The following is a 22439-nucleotide window of genomic DNA, read 5'->3' as shown; positions in this document are numbered from 1 at the left end:
CCTCACAGCACTCATCCCGGGATATTGTCAATCATAGTTACCCACTGACACCCCCATTGTGTTAGACACTCCTTGAAGGCAGGGACAGCATCATCCTTCAATCCTTCACTTGGCATCCCCAGAGTCTGGGGCCTGGCATCTTGAAGTCCCACGGTGAAGTTTGTTGCACAATATAATCATCATCATCCCCATCATCATCATCTGCTCTTTATTGAACACTGTCAAACATTATGTGATGCACTTTATAGTATTTCATTTAATCCTCAACAACCTTGAGAGATTGGGACATTCACTATGCCCATTTTCTGAATAAGGACACTGAACTCAGAGATGTTAAATGTCTTGCTCAAGGACACACAGCAAATGATAGAACTGAACTTTGAGCCAAGCCGACCTCCAGAATCCATGTTCTCAGGCAGTGATGGGAAAGTGCAGGTGACAGCCAGTGTCTCTCTGTCCCTCTCTCTGTGTCTACACACACACACACACACACACACACACACACAGTAACGCTGCAGGGTAGGAGACACTGGTGCACAGGCGCGTGTCCTTTCTGCTCCTCCCTGCTTACTGTTTGCGGAGGCGGCCTCTGTCCCTTCCGGGCTGACGCTGTGGCGGCCTGTGGGCGCAGCCACCCTCGCCACGCAGACTTGCCAGGCAGCCCACCAGGGCCCGGCTGCCCACCGGGAGCACATTAGTCAAGTCATCCTTGGGCAGGATTATGCCTTCACCGTGGCGATTTCGAGGCCCAGCTGCCAGGCCCGTGTGCAAATTTGTGCTGATTTGATTAGCTTGTTTAGTCATCGCTGCTGATGAGAGCGGGCTACAGCCACCAAATGACATTCTGCTGCCTGCAACTCGGTAATCGCTTTTGGAAGGGATATTATGTTAATATCGCACACGAGAGCCTCTGATCACACAGAACGACAGAGCGGCCAGGCCCAGGCCATATGGTGCATCGGAGGCCCTCCTTTGTAATCCTGGGTAATTGAAATCCTCAGCTTCATTCAAACGCGGAAAGCTTCCCGTCTGATGGGCAGCAGAGGGCCCTTTAGCAATTTATTCACCAGTCCTTACGGGAACATTATTTGGGGGATGACGGTAGGGATCCATGCCAGTGAAACTTGACCCTTTTTAAAGAACACAGATCTCTGGTACCTGATTGTTTAAGAAGAAAACCAACGGCGGTAGTAGTAACTATGAGGGACCAAGCTCTTCCAGCGTCCCATTCACCAAGATCATTGTGTCTGGTGCCTTGCTGCGAAGTCAAATATCACTCCCAGTTCACAGATGAGGAAGCTGAGGCCCAGAGAGCCACCGGCTTGCCCAAGTCCACAGGCTAGAAGTGGAGGAACGGAAACTCCTCCCACGCCTAACCCCAAGCTCAGCTCTCTGCCGGCAGTCAGAATGGGAGCTGGAAGGGGTTTTGAGACTGTCGGTAACTCCCCTATAGCTACTTAATGCAGTGCTTTGCAAACTCAAGCAAATGTCAGAAGCCCCTGGAGGTCTCATTAAAACGAACAAATTGCCAGGCCCCACCCCAGAGTTATAATTCAGTAGATCTGGGGCAGAACCTGAGAATTTGCATTTCAAGCAATCCCCAGTGATGCTGATGCTGTTGGTGCAGGGACCCCAATTCAGAGAACTGCTGCCCTAGGGAGCACCTACTGTAAACTTTGTACCGCCCAAGCAGGGGAGGCGTTCCCATTGCCATTTTCCTGAAAGGGCAGTAAAGACTTGAAGAGCTGGATTTGCTTTCTGGAAGTCTCTTAGCTAGTGTGTGGGATTTGAAGGAGGTGCAGGAAGCTCGCAGAGTTGGGACTCAGCCCCGGACTCTGATTTGCCATCTGAAGATAACGGCCTCAGGGAGGCCAATGTATCGTTTTGCTTTTGCTTCTGCAGAAGGAGCACAGAAAATGGTATCCTGGCTTGCTTCTAACATGACGTCTCCCGCAGGGCTCCAGGAGCCTAGTCACGTTCCCCTACAGGCTTAGCCTGGGCCCCGGTGGGCCCCTGATGAGAGGATGTGTGCACAGGCCAGCCGGTCCTTTCTGCGGGCTGCTTGGGTCTCCTCTTGAAACCAGTCTGTGCTTGCACGGAAGGACCCCAGCTGCGACGGGCAGTTAGAGGGGCCAGCACTGGGGCAGGCGAAGAGCTGGGAGGCTCCGGGCAGAGTGTGTGTTCTCCGCTCTGTTGCACTGTCTGTGGTGGTGTGTGCTCTACAGGGAACCTGGTGATGGTTAATTAGAGGCTCCCCTTTCTTACCTGGCCCAGGCTGACCAGCCACAAAATCCCTAATCAATCTCCCCTTCTTCTCCTCCACTCCCTGCCCTCCATATTCCCGCTAAGTGAAGGAAAAGGAAACTGATCACAGAGCATCTCCCCAGGCCAGGCACAGACCCACACACCGTTGTATGTTAAGATACAGTGTTCCCATTATTCCCATTGTACAGATGAACACACTGTGTCTTAGAGAGGCTCTCACCAAAAGCTACCCAGCCAGTAAGGAGGACAGAGCAAGGATTTAGAAGTGAGGCATGCCAAACCCAAACCCAGGTCTCTTTCTGCTTCCCTGTCTACCTCCTTCCTCCCCGTCCCTTTCCTTAAAATGCTAGTGAGCATTTGTCAATCTCCTACAGGACAAGTGTTGTTTTCAGTGATTCCCAAGCATATTTGTTGGTTGAAACTTTTTTTGTTGTTTCTTGTTTTGTTTTTTTTTTTCTTTTTTTTTTCTTTTTTTTTTTTAAGGACAGAACACCTTGTGAAAATCAGATAATAGGGAGCTGAGGTTTCCTGACTCATCCTCTTGACTCCAAAACACCTTCCCTCCTGCTCAGACACCTGGGTGCCTGGGATGCGCTTGCCTGGCCTGGAGCTGCTGAGGGAGCCAGGAGGGGTCCTGTCTGCAGTATCTTGTGCTGTATCCCGAAGGCCAGCACAGTGTCAGGCACATGGCTGGTGCTTGATCTATATGCTTGTTTGTTGGTGCGGATATTTATATCTTGTAGCTCAAAGTACTCAGCAGGGCCTCCTTCCACCAGCCAGCCTCACTGGCTGATCTGGAGAAATGAATGCGTCTTCTGCCAGGAGCTTGGGGCACAAGGGCATAAGCAGGAAGCAAGACCTCCTTGGAAAGCACCAGGACTCCGGCCTCCGAGGCCCCTCAGAGGCCTCAATTCCCGTTCCGCCCCTCCGTGCTGAGAGACCTTGGGGAAAGTCACCTCTCCTCTCTGGGCTGCAGGTATTCTCCTGCCAAGCCTCCCTCCCAGGATATCTGCCAGTTCGGCAGGCATGAAGTAAAAGGCTTCTGTGGCCGTGGAACATGCTAGAGAGGTGAGCTCTGGCCAGGCTGCTTTGGAGAGAGCAGGAATTTGGCCTAAAGGAGGGAGAAGTCGGTACTGTCCGAAGTGGCAGCCCCTTACCACATGTGCCTCTTTATTATAATCTGATTAATGAATATTTGTTTTTTTTAATGGAAAATAAAATTTGATTTCATATATATGGGGAAATCCACAGAGAACCAGAATCCCAAAGATAGGCACCATTGAAGCTAATATAAACGAAATAAAATTAACCATGCAGTTTCTCCAGGGCAGCCGAGGCATTTCAAGTGTGTGATAGCCACCTGCGGCCAGTAGCCCCGGGTGGGGCAGCAGAGGTGGGGGACACGGCCACCGTGGGGGAAGGTTGTGCTGCTGCGTCTCAAAGTGCCCAGGTGCTTGTTATTTTCCCATCTAATGTGGTGAAGGACACAGCCTTTTGGAAGTCCGCCAGGACGTGCTTTTAGGAGAGGGAAACAGGCATTTGAAATCACCCACTGTGTGACTTCATTAGCTCCCACTTTAAAAAGAAAAAGCACCAGATAATGTGAAACACGAAGTTAGCTGAGCGAGGTTAAGTATGCTCTGTGGCTCCACCTCCTCCCTCCCCCACCCCTGCTGCCCTCTTAGCTCTGCAAACCGTTTTTGACACCTGGGGACGGCTCCAGGCTCCGACTAGGCTCAGCCCAAGCTAGGTAAACAGTGTCCTGCCTTAGTGACATCCAAATGAATGAAGCGTTTACTCTGTGTCCTGGGCTGCCACCTCTGGCTTCTGGACAGCATCAAGATTGCAGGGTCCTGTGTCTCCTGGAGCACAACTCCACCCGGGTGAACAGCTGACTTATGATCCAGGAGTGCCACCCGTGTCCAGTAGAGCCCCCAGCACCATCAATTAGCAGTGACGGCTACTGCATTTGTGGGCCCTGTTGGGGTTCGAATTCTACCTCTGTGACTTCTTAGTGGTGTGACACGGACATGTGACTTACCCTTATTCAAACTCAGTTTCCTCTTCTGGAAAGTGGGAGTCCTATCATAGTGCTAGTGGGTGGTACTGAGTTTGCGTGTGGGGCGGGGGAGCGATTCTCATCCTTTTCTAGTCTATGTCCTCTTTTGCTAAATACAAAAGTCTCCCTCCCTCTAAGGCTCTGCCTCTCCATGGCCCGCTGATAAGGATTTTCTGAACATCCACCAGCCAAGAACACTTTGTTCAGCTTTCCCACATTCTGTCTGAAATAAAAGATTTTCTCCCAAAATATAAATTATGATGCTAGCTCTGTTGTTTTGAACTATACACATTCCCCCTCCTCTCCTCTCGCCATGTTGGTTCTGGTACATCCCCTAGAAGATCAAGACTCCTTCTCCCCCTTCTATAGCAAGCGTAACAGTTGAGCAGAGCCTGACGATGAGCGGCACATTATGGGGAACTCACTAAACAGTGGTTCCCTGCCCACCCCCACTCCCACCCAACCCCTGCAGGGGAAATGTGACCAAGACGAGTAACAGCCAACCAGTGTGGTCTGCAGACACCTGAATGGAGATCAGGCTGTCTATGAGAGCCATTTAGAGCTGTCTTCACTTCTTTTAATAGACATTTTCAGAGCAGTTTGAAGTTTGCAGAGAAATAGCATAGAGTTCCCTTGGACCCCCTCTCCCCACTCTCCCAGATTTCCCTATTATGAGCATCTTGCATTAGGGTGGGAGGCTTGTTATAACTGCTGAGCTGATACCAATACGTTATTAACTAAGGCGCCTAGTTACATGGGGGCTCACTCCTGGGGTTGTACATTCTATGGATTTTACAAATGCATGGCGTCCCTATCTACCAATACAGTAACATGCAGGATCACTTCCCTGCACGGAAGGAAAATGCCCTGTGCTTCACCCATTTGTTCCTCTCCCCTCCCCCTGAACCCAGTTTTTCCCCCCACTTTTTCATCAGTGCCCTTGTTGCAGTTTATAATGATAATATTGTAGGATTACTGGATGGGGTCTGCTTCACCCCCTGGGGCTGTAAGATGCTTCCAGAAGCAGCCACTTCACTGGACTTTCTCTACACCGTATTTTAACACCATGAACACTATATGTTGGTAGCTTGAAAGCACTTTGTGGAACAAATGAATGGGGAGATGGAGGGGAAGTGAAGTGGAGGGAACACAGAAGGCCCGAGGACTCCTGGAGCAAGCTGGAGGGAGGGAGGCCGTATCAGGCCAGGAGGGGGAAGCAGCACCCAAATGAACTACCCATCCTAGTCACCTCCAGCGAAATGGCAAAAAGAGGCTGTTCAGAGCAAAGCAGGGGTGCCACCCGGGGGTTATCGGGGCGTGAGTGCAGTCCAGCCCTGTCCCAGCAGGATGACAAGGACGATGGGCGCAGGGACCTGATGTCATAGGAGCCCCGCCCTTGAAACAGTCGGACCGGGCTCAATCTATCACTGTCTTCATCGTCGTGACTTTTGGAGTCACCTCCAGATTTTTTGGCCCAGTAAATGATTAAGCAGTTAAATAAAGACGGGCTCATTAAGGAAACATGCTTCCCTGCGTATCTGCCCCAGTTACTCCTAAATTTAATCTGTCCATGAGCCAATTTCCAGGACAAACACACACTGTCTTTTTTATCTCCCGAGACTTAACCTTGAAGCCATTCGTTGCCTGTGGTTTTTCCTGCGATCCCTTTCCCACTACCCGTCTCCTCGTCTCCTCGGAGGCCTGATGAAGGGCTCCCTTCCCCACCCCCACCCCCAGGCAGGCCGAGGGGCCAGTGGGTCCCGTGGGGCCGCTTAGAGAGAGGGCAGGGCCCCTGCAGGGCCCGTTCTGCCAGCAGGCAGGGCCAGGTCCATGAAAGCTCCCTTTCTTCTCGGTCACAAGGCTGCTCCGGCCACAGGGGCTCCGGGGCATAATCGGATTGAGTTTCCTTGGCCGACAGGTTGGCTTTGTTCTGCTGTCCAGATTTGCGTCTGCTTGACTCCCTGAGTTGCTTCTCGAATGCTCTCTGACCTGGTTTCACGAAGGACTCATCAGACATTTGCCGGGGTCTACAGGGGTGGCCGGGGCCCAGGGCAAGGTGAGGGTTGGGTGGGCTTTAGGGGAAAGGTACACAGCGAGAAGCCAGGTCATTTTCTGTGTAACATTTTCTTCTGTCAAGTCATGTGTCCCCTGCCCTGCTTTCTGCTTCCCTTCCTTATGCCCTGAGTCCCATTCCCACTAAAAAGTAAGGACATGCCCCTCCTTGGGTTTTCTTGAGTGGCCTAATTGCCCCCCTCCCACGGCTCTGTGACTTCCCTGAGCCGTCTGGGCATTATGTCCACACTCCCTCAGCTGGTCCCAGGACTGTCCATGGGTTAGATGTACAGAAGTTTGTGTTGGTTAAAAATACCAGGTGGAAACCTCTTTTCCCTGAATACCAAATAGGAAGCGATTAAGGGAAGAGTTCTTTGCAGCCTAGTTGGATTCTGGGTAATGACCCTGGCCTTGCTCAAAAAGGAAGAGCTTTGGTGCAGATAGGGCCCTAGTAGCACCTGAAACTGTCATCATAGGCGGGCTGGCTTGGTCACAATTCCCCTCTCAGGGGGGGACGGGGGTCTGTGCGGTCCCCCTCCTGGGAAGAGATACAGCCTTAATAGCTATAGGCCGGGGCCCCTGCGCCACTGCCACCCTCCCCTGGCCACTGGTATTGTTCAGGAGAGGATAGGCTGGCCCAGCCTGAGCTCATCAGCACCCTTCCCCGGGCCTATCACAATCCTTTCCTGCTGGTTATGTTGTTTGTCTTTTCGTGATTTGTTTTTTAACAGGAATTGGTGGGTCTGTCAAAAGGCGAAGCGGGAGCCACAGGCAGCCATGTTCCTGCCCCTCTTGAGCTAACAGAAAGAAGACCACATATTCAGGGACATCAAGGTGAGGGTAGTGTTTGCCCCCCCGGGGCCCAGTGGGCCTGAGGTCTGCTTTCTACCTGGCTTCTGGATTTATTTCCATCAGCCAGGAAGTCCCCCTTTGTGCTTACATTTATTCAGGTTCTGTTTCTTTTCTTTGCACGCAAGGGAATCCTTTGGGATTCAGGAATGGGCAGGAGGCGGTGCTGTCCCTCTTGCAGGACATGAGCTGGCAGAATGGCTGGGAAAGCAGGAGCCCGTGACCTGGGTTTGACGTCTGCTTTCTGAATGCACGGCTCTGGGCAAGCTCCTGCCTTCCTGTGCCTCACCTTCTCATCTAGAAAATGGGGCTACAGTAGTTGCTGCCTCGTGCTGTCAGTTGTGAAGACTGAGTCGGGACAGAGGGAAGGTGCTTTGAATGGTGCTGGTGTGTGGCCAGCCTAGCTGGTAGGCTTCCGTCTCCCTCGGACCCAGTTGCTTGCAAACAGAGCCTGCCAAGGCCCGAGCACGGAAGGAAATGAAACAAACCCAGAGCGAGAGACTGACACTCTCTCCTGACCTAGTTAGGAGGCAGTTGGAGGAGTGCTGGACTTGCTGGTGGAAGAGGGCCATCCGGGGACTCTGCTGAGTCCTGGGAGATGGCTGAGGGCCTGGCCTGCCCGCCTGCACTGAGCGGCCACACTCAGCTCTGGCATGCTGGTACAGGGAGGCTGGGCCCAGCTGGGGACAGAAAATCGGAAAGCGCACTGGGCCCCACAGCCCAGCAGGTCCACCCCCAGAATTTCCTAGAGAAACCCGTGCACGTGTGTTCTGGGAGGCAAGCACAAGAATGCCTAGTGCGGTGTCACTTGTGATGGCTCACGGAGGGCCACCGCCCAGGGGCTCACCAGCAGGAGAAGAGATACAACGGGGCGTGGGGTGGGATGTGGTGTTTGTATGCATGCGGCGAACATACCATATACTCATGAGAGCGAAATTGTTGTAGCTTCGTGCACCAACATGGTGGGTTAGAGACACAGAACACTGGATTTAAAACCTAAGGTACATTTTTAACAAAACTTGAAAACAAGCAAATCAAGTATTATGTCATTTAGGGACACATTTATATGTTGTAAACAGAAAAGATGAAGGAAGACAAAGAGACCAAAATGAAATTCAGGGGGTAGTTAGCTCTTGGTGGGGGTCAGGGGATGGGGGTGGGGAGCGGAGGGAGGCTCAGGAAGACTCTGATCACCTCGACAGGTTCCAGTTCTTACATCGTTGAATGCTGGGGTCACAGGTGTTTTATGATTGTGCTTTAGAATCTAATATAAACTGCATACATTCCTTGGTATGAAGTATTTCATAATAAAACGTTTTAAAAAGAACACTGGGCTTGACTTTGCTGTTTTGAGATGCTTCTCCCCACCTACCTTCACTCTAGGTTTTTTCCTTATTTTTTTTCTTTTCTTTTCTTTTCTTCCTTCTTCTGCTTTGCTTTTTGTTTTAAATGAGCAAGGATAATTTTGCCTCTGGAAAGATAAATTAAACAATTTCAGAGCCCTGGGCTTGGAGTAGCCCCCTCCCAGTCCCACTATGGCCCAGACGCCCGAAGACCTCCCTGCTGCCTCCATCCTTGTCCCCTCCACTTGGACTTCTCCTCAGCCCCAGAGCATCTTTGAAACCATCAAACTTACTGTACTTCCTGAAAGCCTGAGGCCTTCTGGGCCCCTGTTCTCTTCTTCAGCCATGTCAAAGCCTGACTGTAGCCAGACAGAGGGTTCCCTAAACCAAAGACAGGACTCTTGCTGCTGGGCCTTTTTCCCAGCTGTATATGAGAGAGCAAGAGGAGTCTGGGCAGCTTTGTTGAGCCTCAGACCACAGCGGATGGTCTGAGCTACTTCCACACCAGGTCTGGGCTACTTCCCCCGCTGTGAATTCAACCTGGACAGATGGTCTTGGCCCCGCTGATCCTGAAGGGACCGTTTCAGGTACCTCCTCCCCCAGGAACCTTCCCTGATGCCTACCCTCTGTTCTCACAGCCCCACGGCTGACAGCTGTCAGGGCACCCCGAACTTTCCACAGTGCCTTGAAATGTCCTGTATCTGGGTCTCTCCCACTGCCTCAAGCTCCCCAAAGACAGGAACTGGTCTTAGTTTTATGTTTTTGTTCCAGTAGTGACTGCACAGGCTCTGGCTCTGGGTCACTCGAACGTGAGCCCCACGAGGGCAGGGGTTCTGTCTATTTGGTTTAGCTTTGTGTTCCAGAGGCCTACAATAGTGCCTGGAGCATGTAGACGTGCCATAAATGTTTACTGAATGAATGGAGATTGAAGTCTACTGAGGGGAATTCTACCATCTAGTAGCTTTTTGAGCTTAGGTCAGACGCTGAACCTCTCTGAGCCTCCCTTTCTTCCTCTTTAACTGGGGATATTAATAGTACTATCCTCAAAGGGTCACTGTGGGGCTGGGTGGAAAGACACATGTGAAAGTGCCCAGCAAATGTCAGACACACAACCCAAGCTGGTTGCATATGAATCTAAGTCTGACCCCAGAGGCCAGGGTCAAGTGCCCTGTGGGCTTTGAGGTTGGCCATCTGAGTTTGGAGTCTCCTGTCACCCTCCCTGTGTGGTCCACAGGCAAAGGGATCACACATTCATGCTGCTTCTCCTTGGCTGAGGGCCAGTGACCTCTGGGGCTCACCTCTGACTGCTGGGTCAGCAGATCCATTGTGCTGGGGCTATCAATGGCTGGGCAGTTCCATCGAGTCCCCAGAGCCCAGCTGGTCCGTGCAGCCACGGTCATGGTCCCCATTCCTTGAATGGCTCTTTCTTGAAACAGAGGCAAACTCAAGCAGCCACAGGCGGCTCCTAACTCAGCCAGCTGTCTGGCCATTCTTTCAGGTCCCTTTGGGTCCTGAAATGCTAGGAAGGAGAAAGCATGGGGGTGGGATCCTGCAGAACTGGGATCCAACGCTGCCTTCCCCCATTTCTGGCTGTGTGACCCTGGGCAAGCAGCTTCCCATCCCCGAGCCTTAGTCTCCCCATCTGCGAAACGGGGAAGCAGAAATAACCAGTGGGACTTTTGTGAGGAGTCGGGACAATGCATGGAAGTTTCCCAGTGCATTGCACTGGCTGAAGAGTTATATAAATATCAAGCATATGACATAATATAAAAACATAAGAGGTGATAGTTATTAGTCAAGAAGGTGACGATGGTGATGGCTCCTCCTCCTCCTCCTCCGTTCAGTGGATGACTACCTTCTGTAGAACTGAGTGTCAAGGAGAAGAGGGAAGCTCTAAGCATGTGTGCTGGTTCGTGTGTGAGTGTGTCTGTGTATTTATATATCGACAGACATATATGGTATATAAATAGACACTTTGTACTATATAAGAAAAAAATGACATCGCAGGAAAAGTACACATTTTATTGAGCATATTTGTATAAAGGAATGAACAAAGAAACATATAGGATGCCAACTCAGGGGCATCGTGCTGCAGAAACACTGGCCAGTGTCTTCCTGTTGCCAATACCCCGACAGGGCTCATGCTCATGGCCTCCCAGGTCTGAGGTGCCTGCTCCTCTGTACCCCACTCTCCAGCCTTCTTGCTGCTGCCACCACACTGGGCTTTTCTAGTCCCTCCCATCAGGAGTCGTGTACCTGTGACAGGCCTTCACAGAATCGCTGATTTCTCCTTCAAGGCTCTTGTTGCGGTTGATACTCTACAGTTATTCGTAATGGTCTGTTTAGATGCCCAGACCAGCAGACCACACTGTCAGATGAAGGGAGGGCAGAAGTGCCGTCGGATTTTGCTTTCCGTTTCAGCCCCAGCACCCGGTTGGCATGTGTGGTACAGTGTAAATGCTTGCCTGGATGGATGGAGGGGTGGATGGAGAGGTACCACAGACTTGCTCTTGAGGAACTTACTGTCCACGTGGAGTCACAAGATCTCGACCCTGAAGATGGTCAGCAGTAAGTCAAGACACTTTGTGGTCAAGCGTCTTGCACCCAGTGGTGGAAAGACCTAGTCCTGGGAGAGGAAAGGCAGGGGAAGGGCATACGATCATCTCACTGAAGGACTGCCCTCGTATGTATGAAACAGGAGGTAGCTTCTCAAAGACCCAAGGACAACCTCTTCCAACTGTGAATGGCCTGTGTCTTTGCTGAAACTCAATGCTGCGTTGTTTTCAGTTCTTCCTGTCGTCTGTGACTCTTTCTCCTGCCAGGCCCTGTGCCAGGTTCTGAGGACACAGACAAACCAGAGGGTCCTTGTCTGAGAGCCTCAGAGTCTGGGAGACCAATCTATAAACACAGAGCAGCCAGGCAGGCCACAGCAGAGGGCTGTGAGCACAGAGCAGGTGAAAAACAACTGAGCCACTTCGGTGGGAAAGGATCAGGGACGAGGCTGATTCCCAAAGGATCAGGAAGTGTTGTCCTGCTGGAGGAAGAAGCAGTGGCAGATTGGAAGGACTCGGTGAAAGCTTGTGCCTTCTTGGCCCAAGTGCTCACTGCTCATGGAGAAGGTGAGAGATGAGGCTGGGAAGTTTGGTGAGCCCCATCTGGTTGGCCAAGGCCTTAAGCTTTATTCTGAAGGCGACAGGGAACTCTTGAAGCTGTTTCGGCAGCCAGACAATGTGGTCAAGCAAGAGGCAGGTGGAAAAGGGGCAGAAGAATCTGAAACGGAGGTGGGGAGGCTGGCTGGGAGGACATGGCAAGTTTGAAAGTGGTGAAGGTGGAAATAGAGGATCAAAGGGCCACGCCCCAAATATCTCAGACAGGACATCCTCATTTATTCATCTCTAAAAGTGGAGGGGAGACAAGTAAAGATCCTTTATCCCACCATCTAGAGCCACCCATGGGAATGGGTGGTTGGTGATGATCCTTGAGCTACTCCAAGGAGCTCAGAAAATCCAATCACGGGCTCCTGGGTGGCTCAGTGGGTTAAGCCGCTGCCTTCGGCTTGGGTCATGATCTCAGGGTCCTGGGATTGAGTCCCGCATCGGGCTCTCTGCTCGGCAGGGAGCCTGCTTCCCTCTCTCTCTCTGCCTGCCTCTCTGTCTACTTGTGATCTCTGTCTGTCAAATAAATAAATAAAATCTTTAAAAAAAAAAAAAAAGAAAGAAAATCCAATCACTATGCCCCCCCAGTGAGTATGGCACTTAGCAATGCTGTCTGTCCTTGGATCCTCTGGGACCCCAGATGCAGAAAGCAAGGCTGACCCTACAGAGCAGTGGAGGGGGCAGAGCACTGGGCCGGCCTTCTGCAGGGAGGAGGGGAAGAGAGTCACCTGGTGGGCAGGAGTGAGGGAGGCGGAGCGGTTAGAATGGGGAAGGGAAAGAACCCGGAAGAATGAGGACCCTAATGCTTGACATGGTCCAAGAGAAAAAGGAGAGGAAAAGTGGGGAATGCAGAGAAAAGGCCCATCTACAAAGACAAGCAGAATTTTCCATTTCCAAATGGATGTGAGGAAGAAGATTTCAGAAGGAACACAGTTGCCAGGAGAGTTGGAGAGAGATGACTCAGGATTACATAACAACAGGTAACATGGTACTGAGGGGTTGGAGCCTATGTATGGATTTATCTCCTAAAACATTTTTTTAAAAAGGAGACGCTTTAGGGCCAGAAACATAAACACATGCCTCCAGGAACAGGACAGGTTGTATAAATACCAGATGCACAATAGCTCCAGCCTGCAGATGACACCAGGGAACACCAGACTTTCATGTCCAAGAGACAATAGAGAGGGGTGGAGACTGTGGCAAACCAGAGACGGCAGGACCCGCCAGAAGGAGCAGCACCAGCTCAGCTCCAACTGCTTGTTGCCACATGGGAACACAGGTCCAGAGTGAGCATGGTTTCTGAGATTTCCCCCCAAATTCAGAAATTTGGATTTTTATATGAAACCACCTGATTTGCAAGTTACAGCAACTAGCTTAGATATTTTCAAAACATCATGCTGTCAGCTCTGTACACATTAGTGAAACCCATCCAGTCTGTCGTATACCTGTGTGCACCACCTCCGCTCTGAGCCAACCTTGCAACCAAAAGAAAATGCACAGTATACGCCTCTTCCCAGAGGAGATCTGGAAGGAGAACTGGGCTGGGGCTCCAGGTGTGGCATTTATCTCTAATGGGGATCCTTTGATCCCTCCAGGCCTCAGTTTACCTCACCTATATAATGGCAGGAAGATCTCTAAGGGCCCCATTAGCTGAAATTCTCTTTGCTCAGCTTCCCCAGATTACTACCACCTTCCATCAGCAGAGACCCTACTCTGTGCCAGGCCCTGTGCTTCCTCTTTCTAGATCACATGCAGCTTTTAATGGGCCAGAGGGTGGCCTCCAAACTAGATCTGTTGGCCTCCAAAGGCCATGGGCTGAAGCACTCCATTCTCCTGTTCTCAGTGAAAGCAAATCATTAAATAATTCAGGTCATGCTCAGGGGACAGGGAAACATATTCAGTTGCTTTTAAGGCTGCTACCCGATTTCTAGCAGACATAAACAGCTATTTTTGGTAGCTTATGTATAGATTTTTGAGGATTCTCTCCAGCCTTTCAAAAGGCAGGGGACTGGAGGGCCTTAAGAGAAGCGAGAGCAATGAACAGTTAATACCAGACGCACTAGGGGGTCTCAGCCTGGCAACCTAACAGGGACTCGCACAGGCCCGGGCAGGCCCATGGGGCATCAGTTTCCACGAAGGGGTGACTCCTAACGCAGCTCATGCCTGTTCCTTTATTCGAATGCGGGCACTTGGGACGGAAACCGGCGGGCCTATTTAATGAAAATGCTCCCCCCCACCACCCCAATCACTTTTTCTTCAGTGATTTCAAACGTCACGTCTTTCTCCTCGGTTGTTGGAATCAGACACATTGGATTCCCCTTCTCTTCCTTTCCCTCAAGCTCCACATTCAACCCACTGCCCAAATCTGGGGCTCTCCTGAAACGTCTCGTGGATGTGTTAACTTCGCGTGCCTGCGCCTGCGTTCCACAGCCTCCCACAGCTCTCCGCATTCACCCTTGCTCCTTTCCAATCTATTCTTGATATGGTGGCCAGAGGAATTTTTATAAAATGCAGATCTGGCCCAGGCACTCCTCTGCTTAAAAACCGCTGGTGGCTCCCCAGGGCCCCGTTAATAAAACCCAGGCTTCTCTTCGTGACCTACAAATCACTCCACTATCTGGCCCCCACACGCTATGTTCCAGCCACCCTGGCCTATTTTCAACGCTTCGGATACTTCGAGTTCTTTCTGGCGTTGGAGTCATACAGACCTGGATTTGAGTCCTTGTAACCTTGGGCAAGTGGCAGCACCTCTTGGAGTTCTGCTCTGCTTATCTGTGAAATGGGCATAATCGTGTGGCCTATGTCAAGGCTTAATCAATACAGGAGCCCCCTTTTGCTCGAAACCTCTAGGTTGCCCATGGAACAGGGAGGAAAGAGGGATTCATTTAGTCTGCTGACAATTTTCCTTGCATTCTCTACTGTAACAACAAAATAACTCCAAGTCGTTCATCAATTTTGGCGTCTTTTTAAGTGGGTTGTATGTACAACCAAGCATCAGCTACTTTCACCTTTGTTTCTAATTACAAAGTTGATGCCACGTTACTTAGAACTGTGTTCATTAGTCGCTCAACAGATATGAATATTTCGTGCTTTTAGATACAATGAAGTTATTTTTCAAGAAGTCACTTGTCATGTCCCTTTGCTTTCCCGTGTGGCTATCTTTGCTTTTGACTCCCCTGGTCCTCCGGCTCATACCCCGACCCCACCCAAATTCACCCGGAAGCTAAGGGCATCCTGTACTTCTTCCCAGGAGGCCCAGTTCCCAGGTGTGTAGTTGCTCCTGGGCCGTCTCCTTATTCTTGGGAAGCCATTCCAACCCGTCTCCCCACTCCCCTGCGCATACCACACTGCCTTCCCCTGGCTGCTCAGCAAGGCCAGATCTAGTCCGGTGAAGCGGCTTCAGGAACAAAAGCGGAGGAAGGGCAGGCGAAAGTTCAGAGAGGAGGGAGTGACTATTGGAGCACGAGCATCTTCTCATTCCCCTCTGGGTCCCCTTTTCTGTTCTGATTGCCTTATAGCTAATGTGGTACTAATGGTGATGGTTAACAGTCATAGCAACACCAGCAACAAAAATATGAGTCAACATTTAAAGCCGTGAATCTCGGGGCATCTGGGTGGCTCAGTTGGCTAAGCCAACTTATTAGTTAGCTAATAAGGTTTGCCCCACCTCGAGAAGAATGTCTGTCTTCCGCTCAGGTCACCATCTCATGTCCTGGGACCTAGCCTTTATCCAGCTCCTTGCCCAGCAGGGAGTCTGCTTCTCCCTCTCTCTCTGCCTCTCCCCCCTCCCCTCCTCCTGCTCTCCTGCTCTCTCTCCTCTCAAATAAGTAAATATAATTTAAAGCAGTGATTCTCAACATGGGGAGATTCCCCCGCGCCCATTGCCAAGGGACCTTTAGCAATGTCTGGGGACTTTTTTTGTTATCACAACTTGGATGGAGGTGCTTTGGCATCTAGGGGGTAGAGTCCAGGGATGATGGCTAAATTCCTTACAGTGCACAGGACAGGCCCCCCATTCCAGCAAAGAATTATCTGGTCCCAGATGTCCATAGCTTCAAGGTTGAGAAATCCTGGTTTATAGCATACTTACTGTGTGATGAGAGCTGGGCTAGAGGTTCTATGTGCATTATCTAATTTAGTCCTTGGGGCTGTTAGTTGAGCTAGATATTATTATCATCACACCCACCTTATAGATGAGGACACTGAGGCTTGAGGGGTGAAGTGACCTGCTTGAGATCCACAGCTGTGGAGAGCTAGAGGGAGCATTTGAACTCTGGTCTGTTTGACTCCACTACCTCAGTGATCTCTGGCTCCCCCTTCTCTTCCCTGTCCCTGTGGCTGAGTGCCAGTGGGTTAAGTGGCTTCATGCTATAGCCCAGACAGGGATCTAATCCTAACCGTGTGCCAAAGCTGTGTGTGCGGTGTGGAGGGAGGGCCTGGTGTGATAGCCGTGCCCCTAGGAACCTCGGGGATAGTGGAGGCGAGGTCTCCTTCTGATGCCCCCAGCCCCTAAGCTCCTCGGGGGGTGGGGTGGGGAGGGAGAGTGACAAAGGGACCAGGGTGTCTTCCTCGCTGCACACAGACACCTGGCTCGGGCTCAGCTTCTGAGCTGGGATGAGCTGGGCTGCTGGCAGCAGAAGGGACACGTGAGAGGTGGATTCTGTTACGTCTGAGGTGACATTTCCAAGCCAAAAGCAGACAGTTCTGTACTATGGCTAGGAATATATATTTCCATCCTCCATGTGTATGTGTGTGTGTATGATCACCTGTGCTTGTGCTTATCTGTGTGTATCAGAATGGATCTATGGGTGTGCACGTAAATGTGGAACAGGCTTATACCTTGGTGCATATGTCTCTTTCTTTGTGTATGTGCTATCTTTCTTTCTCTGTGTGTTTGCCTGTGTTTGGCTATCTAGGCCGACACGTCTGTGTGCACATTTAGCTCTGTGTGGACGCTGTATGAAAACGTGCACGCATATAGGTAGGTGACTATGGTCGATCATGGTTATTGCATCTACGTGTGTATGAAATGACATGAAGGTGTGTTGCTGTTTTTATGTGTACATTTTTTTGTGGGGTATATGGGTTTCGATCGACAGCTCTGTGTTGGAGTCAGTGTGCCTGCGTGTCAATATATACTTGTGTCTGTGCATACAAAGGAGGGGACTGTGCTCAGTGATTGTGTGTGTGTGTGTGTGTGTGTGTGTGTGTGAGAGAGAGAGAGAGAGAAACTCCAGGATATTACCAACAGAGACGCAGCTGCAAACACTGCCCCTCATTTGTTCCTTGCAGCCTCCAAGAATCTCGGCACCTTACCTCTCCTTAGTTTAGAAGAGGTCACCAGGGGGAGGAGAGGGGACCCAGGCTTTCCCTCCCCTCCTCCGTTGCCCCAGCTGGCTCCCATGGTGCCAGCTGTCAGGGACAGAGGTCCTTGGGCCTTGCCCCCCTGCCAGCCAGTCACTGAGGCTAAACATTTACTGAGGCCTGAGGCTGTGTTTGCTTAAACTCTAGGGTCACTGCACACATGCAATTTCTGGTTCAAGTGCTTTCCCCTCTGCAGGCTGAGGAGAGCAGGTGCTGGCTGAGCAAGTTACCTGGGGTTGCAGTATCCCTCCATGAAACAGACTGGCTTAATAAGGTTTGCCCCACCTCGAGAAGAATGTAACCTTGGCAATGCATTCACTACCTTGTTCTTTTAAATTAGTGTGCCCCGAACTCTGGTATTTTTGCCATATCTGTACAATTCCTGTAACTGTTAACTTACTTAGCATGAAAAAAAATTGGCCTGCTTTAAAAATGTAAATACCCATTTAAGCTCTAGTCAAAGCATTTGTAACTAATGTAATCAAGGGTTATCTAGGCTAATTATAAATTTGAATTTAAAAATGTATTTAGTACATACTAAAGTAATAAGCTTTGATTCCTATACTCCCTAACATCACCTTGCTCGCCCCATGTTGGGATGAGAGTGCTTCTGAAGTGCCCTCCGGTTTTTTGCTGTAAAGGCAGCAGGATATGTGGACGTGTTCGTTTCCATACCACTTGCTTAGGCAGACACTGTTTGCACACAAACCGGCAGGTCTGGTGTACCTGCCATCAGCTACTGGGAGAGAGGTTTCCACATCCACGGTGGAAAATGCTTTGTTTCCTGGGTCAGGACAGCCTGGGGATGCAGTGTGGGCAGCTGACTGCAAAGGAGATTCTAGGGGAGCTCAGTGCCTCCTCCTCAGTCTGGATCCTCCCCTGGGGACCCAGTGGCTCAGTGGTGTCATTGCCTTGGTGATCCTGAGCAGGGTTGCAGGCACAAAATTCCCCTTGCAGGTGGAGAGGATAGAAGGGGAGGAGGAGGGGGAAAGGGGGACAGATGCCCAGACAGATGGGCCTGGCCGCCAGCTCTGCCTGGCCTAATGAATTTCCTTCTCCGGCCCTCAGGCAGGTCAGTAAATGAGACCAGCAACAGCATCTGGGATGATTCCAGGATGAGGCTAATAAATCAGGCCTAGGATGAATCCTGCTTCCCTGGAGATAGAGAGAGGCGGGCCAGGCAGGGGAACTATGGGAGGGCCTTCGAGCCTGGCAGCAGCCAGCTTTTGGGTGAAGGAGTTGGAAGGAACTCCCTCCTGACAAGTCAGGGGCCTCGGAGGCATTGGCTGTGTAGCACTGTGTCCCCAGAGGTGATCGGTGGGCAGAGTGGGCCCTCCCAGTGGTCTGTCTTACTGACCCCAGGGCCTCCACGCCACAGTGAGCCCCCCCACTCCATTTATTCCTACAGATCCACTGGTCTCAGGAAAGGCACTGAGTCCTCTTTGGGGAAGTCTTCCTGGACCCAAGGGGCCCCACCCATGTGTCCTTAAGGGTCACCTTCGGCCCACTGAGCATAACCAGGCTGCAGTTTATCTGCCTCTCTTCTGGAAAGCAAGCTTGTATGGGTGGAGACGGCCTACACCCCCTTGTGCCCGGTGTGGTGCCTGGAACCTAGCAGGTGTTCCTCGATGGTAGTTGAAGGAAAGAAAGGAGAGAGGCGCCACAGGTAGCAAGGGCTGTAACTTCTCTAGGGCAGCAAACAGAGCCTGCTGATGGAGGCAGGAGGCCGGATGTCTGTGCCACTCCAGCAACCCGCGACCTTGGGGACACTCGGGTGCGCATGGTTGGCCCCACCACTCATAGGGGGTAGGACTTAGGCCACAGATTCACCTTCCTGAGCCTCAAGGCAACCTGTCTAGGTCACGTGAATCCAATCAGGTAAGCCGTTTGGAAATGCTTTGTTAAGTATCGAGTTTTCACAAGTGCCAAGTGTCAGTTGTGAAATCACACAAACCTTGAGCAGAAGGAGACACGAGAAAATATTTCCTTTACCTTCATTTCGCAGCTGAGCAAGCTCAGCCCTGAGAAGGGCCGTGAACTTGCCCTCTCTCAGACCATCTTGTGGAGCATGGCATGGATGGTCCAAGTTCTGGAACTGACAGCCCGGGCCAGAACCTGCCTTGTGACTTGTGGCTGTGTGCCCGAGTCGACCACTTCATCCCAAGCCCCCACTGCCTGGTGTGTAAGATGAGAGTCCAAATGGTACCCACCTCATGGTGTGGCCCGGGGTATGAAGTGAAGTATTCCAAAGACCACATTTTTACCGAGTGCCTACGATGTGCTGTAGTATTGGAAATTTATTGGTCACCAGAACAGAAAAAAAGAGCTCTGCCTGCAGGAGGCATATATTCTAGATATAGGAATAAACAATGGGTCAGATGTTTTTTAAAATTAAAATCTTGAGTATTTTAGTGATTTGGTGATCACAGTGATTTTTCTCTATATGATACACCCATTTACAGCACCGGCCAGACTGTGTACAAGAACCTAACAAAATAATACATAAATACATAACGAAATACATAATGAATAAATACATAACGAAATGTGAGGGGTGCAGAGAGCATACTTAGGGAAGCCAACAAGTTCACTTTCTACATCCAAGGATAAAGAGTTAGAAATACAAAAATAAGAAACACACGCCATTTTGAAATGTAAAATGACTTTCACATAGGCAGGTGCGTGGAAATGTCCACACAGGCTAGGAAGCACATATGTACCCGTATCTGTATGCACGTGTGTGTGTGTGTGTGTTAAGAGGGTGGGGTTTGCATGGTCAGGCTGGAGAAGGCCTTCCAGAGAAGGTCTTGGAGTAAAGCTTGCTTTGCCCAGGGCTGGCACAGAGGGTATCAGCAAAGGGAGCTGTTAGTGTCACTGAAGAATAGAGCCACCTCTTTCCACCATTATGGGTATAAAGCATGTTTCCATTCCTGCCACGTGTTCCTCCCCTCCCCTAGCCTGCCATCCATTACTGACTTCCTCCTGCTCTCTTGACTTTGCACCTTCTGGGGTACAGGTCCTTCCCAGGCAGAGTCCGTTGTCACGCAGAAGAGGCACATGTGAGTGTGAGTTGCACATGACAGCGCAGGCATGGCGGACGCCCCTGGGCCCGTGTGCCCGATGTGGGAGATTGTGTGTGGGTATGAGTGGCCATGTGAGCTCTGCATGCAAGGACACAGATGTACTGTGTGATGGCCGGATTTGTGTGTGTAAATGTATCTGTGAGAGGGAGAGCAGGCATGATCTGCGTGTGTGTGTGTGTGCACTTGCGCATAGCGTGGCTTCATGCGCAGGCGCACACCAGCCCCGGCCTCCTGAAGACCGGGGAGCAGACCTAGGTGGGAGGGGCTTTTCTGGGAGTGGATTTCAGATGCAAACAGAAGAGCTTGGGGCTCAGCCAGCCACGAGTTCTGGATATTGCCATACCAAGCCCGGATGGGGGAAATTCAGGCCAGGGAAGGGCTGTAGAGTAAAACCTATGAGAGGATGTGGGACCGAAGTGAGGGTAGCCCGAGTGTGGACAGCATCTCCACGGAGAGATCCCCAGGAGAGGCAGGCTGTGGCACCGAACATGGGCATCCACAGAGGAGGCCCCCATCTCTGCCTAGTGTGTCCTCAGGGACACATGGGAGGTGGTCCCAACCTTCAAATACCTCTCTGTGAATGTGTTACCTCTTGATTCTGGATTCGAACAGCTTGCACATCCTGCACATCCCTCACCAGAGAGGGACTAATGACCTCCTCCTCCAGGTCCCATTCAGAAACTCCTGGAGAAGGTCTCCCATTGCTCTGGATTGGACCAATCAAAACTTGGGCTTGAAGAAGGCGTGGACAGTGACTGGCTCAGTTTGGGCCAATCAACAGAGACTGGGGAGCGGCGTTCTACCAGATTTGGCATCTCCAGCTCGAGGTCTGTGGCTGGAGTGGGAACAGAGCAGTTCCCAGGCCATGGGCTTGGCACTGGGTGGGTAGGGTGATGGTCATCAATGATGCCCAATCTTCAGCCCAAATGCTTGGATTTCCTTCAGAAGTTTATATTCACTGGACCCCTGCGAGGTGTTTCAGTCTCCAGAGGCTCCTGTTAAAACTACTAAACTCACACTGAAGTTGAAATTCACTACCAAGGATCTGAAATCCTACGGGAATAAGATAAGACAAGATGCCGATCTGGGATGGTTTTGTGGTTTGGCTCCAGGGCCTGCCGATGCCCGCTTAAAACATAAAGGAAACTAGCTTGGGAAAAACCACAGGCTTTGGAGTCAAGCAGAGCTTGGTTCAACTCTCTGCCCACCCCTCCCAAGAGCTGGTTCTGTGGCCAAGGGCAAGTTGCCTCACCTCTCTGAGCCTCTGTAAAGTCAGGAAATGAAAGCACCAGAGCTATTAGGAGACCTCCAGGGGAGGCCAGGTACGTCGTCATCCGCTGCATATAGGCCCTCACGAAACGGTGCAGTGGGGCATTTTCTGTAAGTCAGCCTGGTTGGTCCTTCTCCTCCAATGACTAGACCACAAATCTTGCAAGCTAACCAGAAAATGAGGCCACTTCTCCTGGGGGAGGCAGGTACCTTGTTTTCTGATTTCCCCATTAGGTTCGGGGCAACAAGGAGAAGCCGATCAGGCACATGCTCTGAAGTCGGACAGAAGTGGGCTTGAAGCCCACCCCTGCCATCAACGAGACCTGTGACCATGGCTGGTCACCTCTCCTCTCTCGCCTGATCTGTCATTCTTCCGTCAGTAGCATGTGGGAGAATTTGACACAGTAACACATGTACCTGCCCTCCATAGAGTGCCACTACCCTGTCACTGATTCTTAAAAACCATACTGCACACCTACGACTTGTTGAGTTGTTTGGCAGGTGTTTATGAACGGCCTCCCATGTGCCGAGAATCCTACCAGGTGCTCGCAGTCGTGTACGTAACAGACTGGTTCTCATCATCACATTCTGGCATGTGTGACGGAGACAGACAATAAATCAATACCTATGTAAATATCTGATGTCAGGTAGGGACACGTCCTTTGAGGAAAAACAAAGGGTATGAGGATAGCAAGCAAGGGGCGGGTGTTGTGGATGAGAGGATGTGATCGGAGTTCAGATACTCTGTGCCAGCTGATGAAATTGCCAGGGGTACGCAGATAGAGACCCAGTGCCTTCCTTCTAGGAACTTGCATCCCCGTGGGGAGACAGACAGAAAGCAGACGGTGGGATTGGACTGGGATGGGATTGTGCAGAGTGATGCTTACTAGAGACCGGCGTGCTTAGTGAATCCTGGCTCTGTCCCCAGCGCCCCTTCTCTCTTGGGAGGGAGCTAACCCTTCTCATGATCTGTGTGGGATTCAGAGATCCACTTAGTGGA

The sequence above is a fragment of the Neovison vison genome, chromosome 1, assembly GCF_020171115.1.
Source record: "Neovison vison isolate M4711 chromosome 1, ASM_NN_V1, whole genome shotgun sequence".
In the NCBI taxonomy this organism is placed as follows: domain Eukaryota; kingdom Metazoa; phylum Chordata; class Mammalia; order Carnivora; family Mustelidae; genus Neogale; species Neogale vison.
The sequence above is the reverse complement of the archived record's forward strand: the minus strand, read 5'-3'. Positions refer to the sequence as shown.